The sequence below is a fragment of the Mytilus californianus genome, unplaced genomic scaffold (genome assembly GCF_021869535.1).
Source record: "Mytilus californianus isolate M0D057914Y unplaced genomic scaffold, xbMytCali1.0.p SCAF_11, whole genome shotgun sequence".
NCBI lineage: Eukaryota > Metazoa > Mollusca > Bivalvia > Mytilida > Mytilidae > Mytilus > Mytilus californianus.
Window position 1 is genome coordinate 370,497 of NW_026262593.1, and position 13,843 is coordinate 384,339.

At 33.5% G+C, this 13,843-nt stretch overlaps 1 protein-coding gene and 1 long non-coding RNA gene across 8 annotated transcripts in view; one reads left to right on the forward strand and one right to left on the reverse strand.

The window, feature by feature from the left end:
* Positions 1-8,039, reverse strand: part of LOC127719315 (uncharacterized) — a 49,042-nt gene extending 41,003 nt beyond the window's left edge. Inside the window, exon 1 of the long non-coding RNA XR_007990214.1 lies at positions 8,008-8,039. This is a non-coding gene — a long non-coding RNA (uncharacterized LOC127719315). The remainder of the gene's footprint in view (positions 1-8,007) is intronic.
* The window catches only part of LOC127719308 (uncharacterized), a 188,608-nt gene that overhangs the window by 167,601 nt on the left and 7,164 nt on the right, over positions 1-13,843 (forward strand). For 3 of the 7 annotated variants that reach the window (XR_007990203.1, XR_007990202.1, XR_007990201.1), the window contains one exon: positions 6,804-8,416. The exons of 2 other annotated variants lie outside the window; for them this stretch is intronic. The gene's annotated coding sequence lies outside the window, so the exon portion shown is untranslated. Of the gene's footprint in view, positions 1-6,803; positions 8,417-13,843 lie in introns of those variants that run through there. 2 more of the 7 variants (XR_007990205.1, XR_007990206.1) reach the window with 2 other exon arrangements.

Below are 13,843 nucleotides of genomic sequence, written 5' to 3' on the forward strand. Positions count from 1 at the left end.
TGAAATAATCAAGCCACGAGTAAAATATGTTTACGGTTTGTTATCAATCTCAGCACAAAGAGCAGATGCTATAGTGAAAAGAAAAAATTATAAACTTATTCAAAATTGAAAGAAATTGTCAAATGGGAGGCTTATCTAAATGTCATAAGGAGTTTGATACTAGTAAACACCTTATACAATTGATAAGAGTTCATAAATTAGCTTTTGAGCAGGGTCGTTGGAAAAAGATTGACAAATATATAAGAATGTGTATATTTTGTAAATTCAATTGAACATGAAATTCGTTTTCTTATGGAATGTCCAGAATTGACAAACAACGACAAGTTATATTAGATTCTGATTTAAAATTATTTATTGTATCAGTTTAAAAAAAAATAGATACAGAGATATATTTTGCTTCCTTCATCATGTTAATATGAAAAATAGGCATCACCGTGGCTTTGATTTGTAATTATAAAGTGTTACATCATGACAATATCAAAACAACAGCTTTAGCTAACTTCAGATTATCATTGCTTTTATCACCTTTCCCTGTTTTAATACGTATGTCTATTAATAATCATTATATGTTTTATGCCTTTCTTAGCCGATGATTGGTTTAAATAATTATTCGTATGATCAAGAAATGAACTTTGCGAAACAGTACTTTACACTCTTTGTGTCATACGACGGATCATATGAATGACATAAAGCAATTTTAATTACAAATCACGGCAGTACACTTTGTACACTGCAAACACAGTCGAGTGTGAACACATAATATACAAAAACAACCAGAATATGTCGTATGTCATATCTTTAATGATAATGTTTTTTTTATTATTATTTGTAAAACAAGTCATGGAAAAACATTTTACAACTGTCATACTATCGAAACCATTTTTAGTTTGACATTTGTTTTGTAGACAGTTAATTGTTGACTGTGTTTTTGGTTATTTGTGTTGTTGAATTGCTGTTACTTTTAAGAAAGAAAGAGTAAAAACATGTGTCTTTGCTTTTGGATTATCGCCAGTATTTATAAAATAAGACCATGTATACATCATTTTCTGATAAAATAAGGGGGACATTTTAAGATTTAGTCCGGTAAAGATTGAGCACTTATATAAAAATATTGATCTTTATACTTGTTATCAAATTGTCGAAGCCAATTCTTGCCAATCACATTCCAGCTTTCTAACAGTTCGTGATGAATGCAATAAAGAAGCTTTATTTAAAATTGAGAATGGAAACGGGGAATGTGTCAAAGAGACAACAACTCGACCAAAGGGCAGACCACAGTTCAAGGCCATCAATGGGTCTTCAACTCAGCGAGAAAATCCCTCACCCGGAGGCGGGCTTAAGCAAGCCCATAAACAAAAATGTATACTGGTTCAGAGAAAATGATCGCCACACTAAACTCCGAAACATATACATGAACCAAAATTAAAACAAAAAACATACAAGACTTAAATAGGCCTGAGGTTCCTGACTTGGAACAGGTGCAAAAAAGTGGCGGGGTTAGATATGTTTTGTGAGATCTCAACTCTCCCCTATAATGCAGAATAAACAAACACACAGCAATACGCTCAGTCAACTCAGTTTAAAAAAAGTTCGAGTCCGATGTTAGAATAGGTAACAGAAGAAACTAAGCAAAATGACAATGATCAACATAAATTAACAAAGGACTATTAGCAGTTACTGACATGCCAGCTCCAGACCTCAATTAAACTGATTGAAAGATTATGTCTTCATCGTATGAAAACCAAGCACAATCCCTCCCTTAGGGGTTTAGTATCATACCATCAAAAATAAAGGCAACAGTAGGATACCCCTGTTCAATAGTCATAATTCGATTAAGCAAAAACAAATCCGGGTAACAAACTAAAACCGATGGAAACACATCATCTATAAGAGGAAAACAACGGAACAACAGAAATACTGAGCTTCAACAACAGCAAACGCCAACATACATAGAAACGGACTGCCTGATAACAACTGCCATATTCCTGACTTAGTACAGGACATTTTAAGAAAACATGGTGGTTTGAACCTGGTTTTATGGCTAGCCAAACCTTCCGCTTATATGGCAATGTTAAAAATACCGCTAAAATGACACTACATGACAGGAATACAGTACAAACAAAAGCAAGAACACTCAGCACAGAGAAATACATAAATAAATAATATTACAACATTACATTACAACATGTAAACCGCAGAATAACCACGGACACCTCCCATGAATTTTCGACATCACACCATGACACCACAAACGAAATATAAACTGCGCGTCACATGAATGGATCAACGTCACAAAAAGTGACGTATTTTTTGTGACGTTTATATCATCACAGGTAAATTTCTAAAAATAAAATAGATTTGTTTCATTTATAGACACGTACTAGAATATTACATTGTGATTGGGTTTGTAATGGTGTTATTATATGTATTTTCTACCCTTGACAAGAATATTAAAATGGAATTGTGTTTGTAATGATGTTATTATTAGTATTTTCTAACCATGACGGTTTTCTTCTAAATCAAAACTGTGTATAAACAAAAAAATCCTGTGCATATAGTTGCTTCAAACTTAAGATCATATAAATTAAGAAGCTGATTTTTTATCTTCACTTTTACATACATATAAAAATTAAAAATTAAATAACTGTTATATAAGGTAAGATCATGTAAGACCAAACAATAAACACACATGAAAACAAACAACATAAAACAAAAACCCTGTAGACGAACCACGAGTAACTCGACTATACTGACAAATAAGACATATGTGAAATGTACCGAAAATACAGAATTTTAACCAGAAACAAAATAAACAGACAACAACATAAAACGAGAAGAACATAACCCGTATCATGCCAACAACTGGTTTTAGAATAGTTGTGTTTATTTCCAATGTTAAGATCCTATGATTAAATCAATAATATTCCAAAAAATGCCATCTTTAATGACCCGACAACAGTATCGTAACTATATCCCTTCTGAGTAAGTCTGTTTAGAGGTTTGGTTAGCCTTTGAGGTGAATGACGACATTGTTGTGCTTTGTACGATAATCCAGGGCTTGTATTTCCTATCATAAAAAAAATGAAAACACCACGTTATAAATTGCATGCGTCCGACGCGCTTTTCTTGATTTAACTTCATCAGGAACGCTCAAAGCCAAGGATGTATAAAGACCGAAAACGTTGTAGAGCTATAAACCAAAAAGGACCTAAAAAAATAGCCAAATCCATTTAAGGCCAACTTTGCCTGAGCCAGTTGAAACCTTAGTTTCTGTTTAATTTCAAAATTAATAAACGGGCAATTCTAAATAGTTTGTTATAAATCATGTCAGTTCCGTAGTACTGACTACTGAGCTGATGATACCCCCCGGGAACTGATAGTCCACCAGCAGAGGTATCGACTCAGTGCTGTAAAATAAATGAAAACAACACGTTATAAATGTCATGCGTCCGAGGCGCTTATCTGGATTTACCTTCATCAGGAACGCTCAAAGCCGAATATTTGAAAATAAATCATGATTCCCTTGATAGAGAGTTGCTGCTCACAAGGAAGCTATTTAACCATGAGTTCCAAGGGGTAAAGTTGAAGTCATCCCTTAGTAGATTTTACGGTAGCGATCACGAGTTGGTTGACCATTATGGAATATCCGTTTCACAGATGATCGTGTTGCTCAGTCTTTAGTTTTCTATGTTGTGTTTTGTGTACTATGGTTTGCCTGATCCTTTTCTTTTTTAGCCATGGCGTTGTCAGTTTTTTTTTCGACTTATGCGTTTGAATTTCCCTTTTGTATCTTTCGCCTCTCTTATATAGAATATTGCCATAAAAGATGGGATGTGAAATGCCTGAACGTATAAGATGTCTGCACGTTGATTATATTTACAAATGGTGTCTTTGTATCGATGATAAAATTTAGTAAATGTTTTGACAAGTTTGTGATATCGAAAACACTGGTGAAATAATTTTTCAGTAATACAGAGATTTCTTTCGTTAAAATCAAATACGTTGTTACATACACGAGCGGTATTTGTTTACTTTTGATGAATAAATCGATTCTAAACATTCCCATTCCACCCTTTGTTATCTCAAGACAACAAAATTGTCTTTCTATTTGGTTAACGTTCCAATCCCATATAAAGATCTAAAGAATATTGTTTATTTCTTTTGAATAATTTTCAAGAATTCCCCGCATCTCAATTTCATAAGAGCATATAGGCAATATTATTTTTTTTACTATAAAAGTTTTACCACTAAATAAAAGTTTCCTGGTTTTCCACACGTGGACACAATTTTTTTTTTTATCTTTTCTATTATGCTTTGCCATATAAAATCATTATCATTATCATAACCATGATTTACTCCGAGGGTTTTTACATTACCTGTAATCCATTTTATTTTGTTCAATTTTAGCTTTTTCCTTTTAAGAGATCCTATAATTAAACCTTTTGTTTTGTTGTAATTTTATTTTAGATCCCGAAGCTTTTCCATAAAATTTTAGGACATTGATAGATTTTCTACTGATGTCTCATTTTTATTAAAAAGTTGTGTGTCATCAGCAAACATGCACAATCTAGTTTCAATACTTTTACTCCCCTTGCCAAGTAGTCAATTTCAATTTCCTTCCCATTCAACCCTATCAAAGGCATTTTGTTGTTCAAGAAATATTATTAATCCATCTCCGTCTTCGTTGTCTATAGGTCTATTATTTCTTGAATCAATCTGTAAGCAGCACTAATGTTTCTTCCTTTAACAAATTCTATTTGATCTGGATGTATTATTTTTGGTATGATTTTTTTCAATCTCATTGAGAGAAGTTTTGGTATGCTTTTATAATCGGTGTTAAGTAAGGTAAGAGGTCTCCAGTTTTAATATTTTCTCTTTCACACCCTTATGTAATAACGTAACAACCCCTTTATGTTGAGATTTACTTTTTGCTAAATCTTTCATGAAGGAGTGTAAAAAATCGTTTTTTTATGATATCCCAATACGAAATGTAAAATTCAGATATAATGCCATCCTCACTTGGTGATTTTTTGGTGTTAAGAACTTTACATACTTTTTCTAATTCTTCCATACTTATATTACTTTCAAGCATCTCCTTATCGTCGGAACTTGTCTTATTTTCAATAAATTGACAAAGCTTTTGGCGCACTGTTCTTCCTATCCTTCCGAAGTATAAAGTTTGAAATCAAATTTCACCTTCTTCTGCCCATTAAACTTTTGCTCTGCTTAACTGTTAATTTGTCAGAAAACTGACATAAATTACTTCAAATTATGCCAAAAATCAGGCGTTCACAAATTAAAATCAAGATTTGAAATATGGAGATAAAGGATATTGGGGACGCCTATAGCTCTGGATGCAACATTCATTTGTTACGATGTCTTACGCTCTCTTTATAATCAATCATTAACATATTGTTTGTGCAAATGACATGGTGGACCCTCTCCAAATATCTTGGTTGTTTTGGTATTTCGCTCCTCCTAATCGATAAAAGAATAAATTGTTACTTGTGGAAATCTTGAATATGAAATTTTGAAAATGCAATGAACAGTATTAAAAGAGAGGCAAAGGATACCGAACGGACATCTTAAGTCGAAAATAAACTGACAATGCCATGACTAAAAAAGAAAAAAGACAAACGGACACACAGCATATCAAACTGTATATACAAACTAACGAAGCTGTGCATTTATCCTATGGTATGATAATAAGAAGACGAGTCTAATTTTCGAAATCCAGAACGCATGGCTAGGAATAAAGGTATCCGACATGACAAAATGTTAAATAATTTAAAAGTGAAAACTAAGCCTCATTTATGTAGAAATCGATGATTGAAAAACAAATATGATATACAGCAACAACTTCAGAATTACAGTCTCCTTGCTTGTAACAGGCAAATGTAGAATAAGGCGGGGTTAAAATGTTTGCGGACTACAAATACTCTCTTTACAATGGACCTTGATGTAAATGTGCATCATAAAACCAATATGACACAATTAGTTTAAAGGTCTACACTCATCAGATTGGTACAGAATACTTAAAACAACTAACAAAAAATGTATTAACAAAAATACTGAACTCTTAAGTAAATTCAAAAAGGTTAGAAGTCCATAATACCTGACAAAAATATCGAACGCTCGACAATCAACTAACTGGAAAACAACTGTCATATTCCTTTCTTCGTTCAGACATTTTCCGAGGAAAAAAGGGGATTAAACCCGGTTTGATAGCTACATAAACCTCCCACTTGTATGACAGTTAAAGGACTTAAGTCACAAATCCGATCTGAAAGTAATCACACCTAATAAAGAAATACTCGTGTAACTAAATATCCATTTACCAACAAATACATTATCTCGAGAGACATGAAAGCAAAACTACCATCCGAAATATGAAACATCAGCAAAAAATGTAAACACCTGAGAGTAGATTTTATCGACTGTAGATCATAGTTCTTACAGTAGTGCTAAACAAATTATTTTCTAAGAAGACATTTAAAATTTCGTCGATTAAACGTCGACTTTGTACGCAAAGTGACGCACAAATAGTAAAAGAGTAAAGTAAAACAGTGAAAAAATTGATGTGTATCGAAAAGAGCAGTTGAACCCAGAGTCAGCATTTCTCGTTGCAATATTCCCTACTGCAAGATATAACTTTAAAGAGCGTCATCCACAACAACAGCAATAAAACCTGTTTGAAATTGTTATGTAAATCAAAACAATCAAATGAATAAACTCAAAAAATAAACGTTGGCGTATACAATTTCAATGCTGTTTTCAATGATGATTTTATTTTCAACTACTAGGTCGATGCTACTGATTGTGGAGGTTTCTTCTTAGAAGGTATCACCAGCCCAGCAGTCAGCACTTCTGTAATGGCATGAATTATAATTGAAATATTAAGGATCTTCATCTTCGAATTGCAGTTTGCTTTTTTAACTTTTATGGTTCGTGCCTTACTGATTAGTCTTTTGTACACGAAACACGCTTCTGGCGTATTCAATTTTTAGTCTGGTATCTATCATCAGTATATTCACACATCGTTAAGCATAAATAATACAAAGGTTATTTAATAATTACCAATAAAGAACATCTTCCGGTTAAACTTTCAAGATTGCAAAGGTGACAGACCAAAAAAATGAGACAATCACATGAACTTAAAATATTCTAAACCTGTTAGTCGACAGGATAAGCGTCTTCATGTTATCATATATCGCCCACCAAACGATCTCACACATAGTTAAAATGTTCAAATTAGTAATAGGACATAATCGGTAAAATTACAGATTTAGCGACTCACTGATACATCGTATCGGCCTACTTATAGGCGGTAGTGATTGTAATACCGTATACATCTTATAATATATGAGAATAAAGTCTGCACTGCAATTTGTAATGCAATACGATAGCGCAGAGGTATATAAATGTTTTCTCATTTCCACTTGTAAATTCAAAAACTGCATAACCTGTGAAATTTTAATAACAAATGATCCTTTTACTAGCAATTTTGATACATGTCTGACTATACTAGGAACTGAGATGATCTGAAATATAAATTTACAAATCTCGTCTATGAACTAGTGTGTAACCTTTGTGGACCTGGATTGTGCTTGGGTTGGTGAAATAAAAAGAACTCTAAATAAACGTGTGTGGTCTATAGATCCGACAGAAACAACAATGCAAATGACATCGTTTGTCAACATTTTTATCATTCTGATCATTCAGTCTTTTTAATGCAAGTTCTCATCACCGAAAAATTATACTACAGGACTCACAATACTTATCATGCAGTACCTCTTTGTATGCAATAGGAAGAATACTGAATTCGTAATTTGGAAAAAATAACTCATCAAAGATTCCTGCTTATATTTATGTACGCCAAACGTGCGTTGTCGCAATATAGTCATCGTTATTATATATCACATAATTTCCATGATCTCTCGATTAATGATCCGTCATTGATACAGAAGCTGTTAGATATTCATTATATCCGCACGAAGCTTTATACACTACCACTTGCAAAACTCAATTTTCTAAACAAATTGTGTTTAGAAATCACTGTAAGAAATCTTCAATCAAACCAATACAAACTTACAGCTATCATTTTGATTTGGAAAATATGAAACGGAGAAAATATGCGCTGTAACGTTTTCCTTTGTTAACACAGTTATAGATACCATCAACAGACTAGTCATGCTATTACTGGTGACCAAGCCATTGTCAATTGTCAATAACACTTCACTACGAAATGCGTTAACCAGAGACTCGACATATTGTGAGCTTAAATCTATCAATTAGAAACAAAACTTTAAAATACTGATGGAATCATTCGAGTCTTAAACCACGCAATGGACTAAACGCCAAAAATTAGACTTAGGTACTCTTTCGGAATGGGTTATGTTTACTATGTTGTTTTGTATACTGTTGTTTGTCTTTTTTTTTTAGCCATAGAGTTGCCAGTTTCGACATATGAGTTTAAATGTCCCTTCGGTATTCTTCGCCTCTTTCTTATGGCAGCGAGGTTGTTGATAGAAATTAGAATCAAACAAACTGATATTTTGCATCCAATTTCACATTTCACATCCAATATTTTATGGTAATATTCGTTACAAAGCACAAAAATGTCGGCATTCATCTCAAAAGCTAACCAAACCTTTAAACAGACTTATTCGGAAAGGATATAGTTACGATACTGTTGTCAAGTCATTAAGGATTGCATATTTTGGTATTTATATTGATTCACTCATAGGGTCTTTGCATCGGAAATAAACACATTTAAGCTAAAACCAGTTGTTGGCATGATACGGATTATGTTCTTCTCATATATTGTATGATGGTATGATACTAAACCCCTAACGGGAGGGATTGTTCTTGATTTTCATGAAGACATAATCTTTCAATCAGTTTAATTGAGGTTTGGAGCTTGCATGTCAGTAACTGCTAGTAGTCCTTTGTTCGTTTATGTATCATTGTCATTTTGCTTAGTTTCTTTTGTTACCTATTCTGACATCGGACTCGGACTTCTTTTAAACTGAGTTTTACTGTGCGTATTGCTATGTGTTTCTTTATTCTACATTGGTTAGAGTTATAGGAGGAGGGTTGAGATCTCACAAAACATGTTTAACCCTGCCGCACTTTTGCGCCTGTCCCAAGTCAGGAGCCTCTGGCCTTTGTTAGTCTTGTATGTTTTTTAATTTTAGTTCATTTATATGTTTTGGAGTTTAGTGTGACGTCCATTATCACTGAACTAGTACACAATTTTATTTAGGGGCCAGCTGAGGACCACCTCCGGGTGCGGGATTTTCTTGCTGCGTTGAAGACCCATTGGTGGCCTTCGGCTGTTGTCTGCTCTTTGGTCGGGATGTTGTCTCTTTGACATATTCCCCATTTCCATTCTCAATTTTATGAATGGGTCTATAAATACACATGATACACTGACCGTAAAAGAACCAAAAGTTGATAAGAACCTGCCCTACCCTAATGACAAGTGTTTTATTCTCTCCACAGATAAAGCCCCAAAATTACCTTGTGTTTGTGTGGAAATAACATTACATCTACAGATTGGTCAAGGAATTAGGTAATGACAATCCACTTGGAAACTCAACATGTACCCCAAGACATTTATAAAAGCGGACATCATGAATAATCATAGGTCTGTTCCATGTTCTTTTAAAATTGCAACCAACAATGAAGAACTGGATCGTACTTTATTCTATTAGATAGATATAGGAAGATGTGGTCTGATTGCCAATGAGACAACTCTCCATCTAAGTAACAATTTATAAAAGTAAACCATTATAGGTCAAGGTACGGCCTTCAACACGGAGCATTGGCTCACACCGAACAGCACGCTATAAAGGGCCCAAAAAATTACTAGTGTAAAACCATTCAAACGGGAAAACCAACGGTCTAATCTATATAAATACGAGAAACGAGAAACACGTATGAACTACATAAGCAGACGACAACTACTGTACATCAGATTCCTGACTTAGGACAGGTGCAAACATTTGCAGCGGGATTAAACGTTTTAATGGTACCAAACCTTCTCCTTTTTTCTGAAACAATAGTATAACATCAAAACATAGAAAGATACACTATAAAATATCAATTGGCTTAACTCAATCAAAAAACGTAAATTAACACACAATGAACGAATAACTTTGATCTGTGATACCTATATTTCATAAGTGTCCCTACAAGCAAAGTTGTATTCATGCTTCTTCTAAGCTTCTTAAACCTCTTTTTATACTTTTAATATCAATGTTATAAGCAATCAATGCCAGGTTTCAGATCTAGAGTTATTGTGAAACTGCCTAATCATTGGGCAGTTTGAATCAGATGTAGATATTTGAAAATTACAAATATATGTTAGAGAACATATTATTATAATTTATTTCTTTATGCCCAAAATATCGTGAGCCTAAATCCATCAATTGCAAATACTGAAGGCTTCAGTCGAGGATTATGCCAGGCAATCGGTTAAACGCAAAGAAGACGTATATACTCTTTTCGAATGGATTAAGGGTATGAAGTCTTTGATACAAATTAGAATTAAAAAAAAACTTAACGGGTCTACGAATACACATGCTTAATCAATCTTAAAAGACCCAAATGATGCTCACTTGTCCTATCTCGATAAAAAAATACTGTTGTACCCGCAGATAAAGCCCCTAACAACATCATTTCTGTGTGTAAACCACATTACATAACTACATTACTACAATCCTGTCCCCTTTTCCCCGTATGTGACCTACCGAATTATACTTATTACCGGGTTTGTACTAACATGAGCAACACGACGGGTGCCACATGTGGAGCAGGATCTGCTTATCCTTCCGGAGCACCTGAGATCACTCCCAGTTTTTTGTTGGGTTCGTGTTGCTCAGTCTTTAGTTTTCTATGTTGTGTTTTTTGTACTGTTGTTTGTCTGTTCGTCTATTTCTTTTTAGACATGGCGTTGTCAGTTTATTTTTGACTTATGAGTTTGAATGTTCCTTTGGTCTCTTTCGCCTCTCTTTTACATAAACCTCTTGATAAATGAATTATGTATTAACAATTCACTTGAAAACTTAACATATACACCAACGACACTTACCAAGAAGGAAATCCTGGATAATCATAGATCTAGTCTATGTTCCTTTGGAATTTCAAAGAAAGATGAAGAACTGGATCTTCCTTCACTGTATTGGATACCTAAATTGCATACGCGTCTTTGCAAATGACGTTATATTGCTGGTTCTTTCAAGAGAATCACGAAACAACCTTCTAAATTATTCAAATCAATTTTATCAGCAATCAAAGCCGAGCTTCAAAGTTAGTGTAAAACTGCCTATTCTAGAGCATCGTGCATCAGATATTGATACTAAAAAATTTCAAAGATCTGTAAGACTACATATAATTTAAGACTATCATCTTGCAATAGTATTAAAATTACTGGCGTTTCTACACTTTACATCGGTAATCCCTATTTCAAACTAAGAGACAAATTAAAAGAGTTGGTCCTGCTTTGTTTCATAAAAAACAGAAAATAGATACAATAGTTATCAAAGGAACCAGGCTTATAATTTAATACGCCAGACGCGCGTTTCGTCTAAATAAGACTCATCAGTGACGCTCAGATCAAAATAGTTATAAAGCCAAAGAAGTACAAAGTTGAAGAGCATTGAGGACCCAAAATTCCAAAAATGTATGCCAAATACGGCTAAGGTAAGCTATGCCTGGGATAAGAAAATCCTTAGTAATTCGAAAAATTCATAATTTTGTAAACAGGAAATTTATAAAAATGAGCATATAATTGATATTCATGTCAACACCGAAGTGCTAACTACTGGGCTGGTGATACTCTCGGGGACGAAACTTCCACCAGCAGTGGCATCGACCCAGTGGTGTAAATAGTTATCAAAGGTACCAGGCTTATAATTTAATACGCCAGACGAGCGTTTCGTCTGCATAAGACTCATCAGTGACGCTCAGAACCAAATAGTTATAAAGCCAAAGAAGTACAAAGTTGAAGAGCATTGAGGACCCAAAATTCCAAAAATTTATGCCAAATACGGTTAAGGTAATCTATGCCTGGGATAAGAAAATCCTTAGTAATTCGAAAACTTAATAATTTTGTAAACAGGAAATTTATAAAAATGACCATATAATTGATACAAGTATCTTGTCGTAGGGTTTAGAGAGGGACAAATCGTACTTTGTAAAAATAAAATCCACTCTGATTCATCTTAAAAAATTCTCTGAAACAAACATTATCAAGATGCTTAATTTTTTGATTGACAACTTATTTGTTACGTTTTGAGGACATGCTCATGAAAATATAAAAAAGATCGTCATCTGTGAACAGATATTTTAAAACAGTCAACCAACTTGTGATTGCGTCCGTAAAATTTTCGAAGGGATGGTTTCAAACTCACCAATTGGAACTCTTGGTTAAATAGCTTCCAGTGATCAGCAACCCTCTATCAAAGAAATCATGAAAGGAAAAGCAAGCCATGGAATATCATATCAGCAGTTCAAAATAACATCAAAAAAGCAAGACGCACTTTATATAGATTAATAGGATTAGGTCTACCTTGAACCAAAGGATTGAACTATGAAACAATACTGTCACTAGTTAAAACTTTTGTACCACCGATTCTAACGTATGGACTAGAAATTCCAAAGGGCAAATCACTTATAACTGTTCATTTGTATCATAATAAATTATTAAAAGAGTTATTATTACTAGTATCTACTAATACAGCAGACCTAACCATATATATAGTCTCAGGGGCATAATCCTTATTGAAGATGAAATACATTATTTGGGATCATTATTAGATTAGAAAAAACTGAAACCCTGACCCTAACCCTAACCCTTAAAAAATGAAGAGAGAATACAGATATAGCAGTAAGGCAGCCGAAACTAAATTATATCAACAGTTGGTTTATTGATATTAAAAAACTCTGTTTATAATATAAAATAGAAAATATAGAAAACTTTTTGGACAATCAGCTAACAAAAACAAAATAGAAATCTTTTATAATCAACAAAGTGTAGCATTACTGGATAAACAAGATTTTTTGATGATTCAAAGATGTATACAACTCTTCAATATATGAACTGTCATTATACCATCGGGAAAATACACCCATTGATTACCACAAAGACATAAAACAATAGAGACTATAAGGATTTCTACAAATATCAAAATTGCAACAGGATCACTTATCTTCCAATCTAATCGAGTTGCATTCAATAAGAATAAAGTTAATCCAACATGTAAGCTATGTAACAAGAGTTCTGAAATGTTATCAAATTTTCAACTGACATGTGAATCAGAAACAAATATGAAAAGATTGATAAAGTACTTTGATTGAAGACCGTGGAAATTAAGTACAACTGATTGTTAGATATTTCTAGTATGCCATATATAAACAAAATTGTGATCTTAATCATAGTATTGCTGAACAGCCAGAAGTAAATGTCATTGCCTCCAACCATCCCCCTCCCAATACTGAGGGTATCAAAGATGCTCCAAAAGTGTCAAACGATCATGTGACACATGTGACACCCTTCGTGTTAAAATCAAGAGATGGTAATTAACTCTAATCTTACCCTAAGCAATCACCAAATTCATAAGTCATCGGTTATTATTACCTGAAACGTGACCGAATGTGAAACTTTAAAACTGAAACTGTTTTTCAGGACAAGTGATAGACAAGACTGTTCCCGGTTTAAACAATACAAGCATTGAAAAAAATAGCATTACTGCTTACATCCACTTTATTTGAACTTTGGTGCATTCCTTATCTCCTTATTTCTATAACAATTAACATTAAAGTAAAAACAAAATAAAAC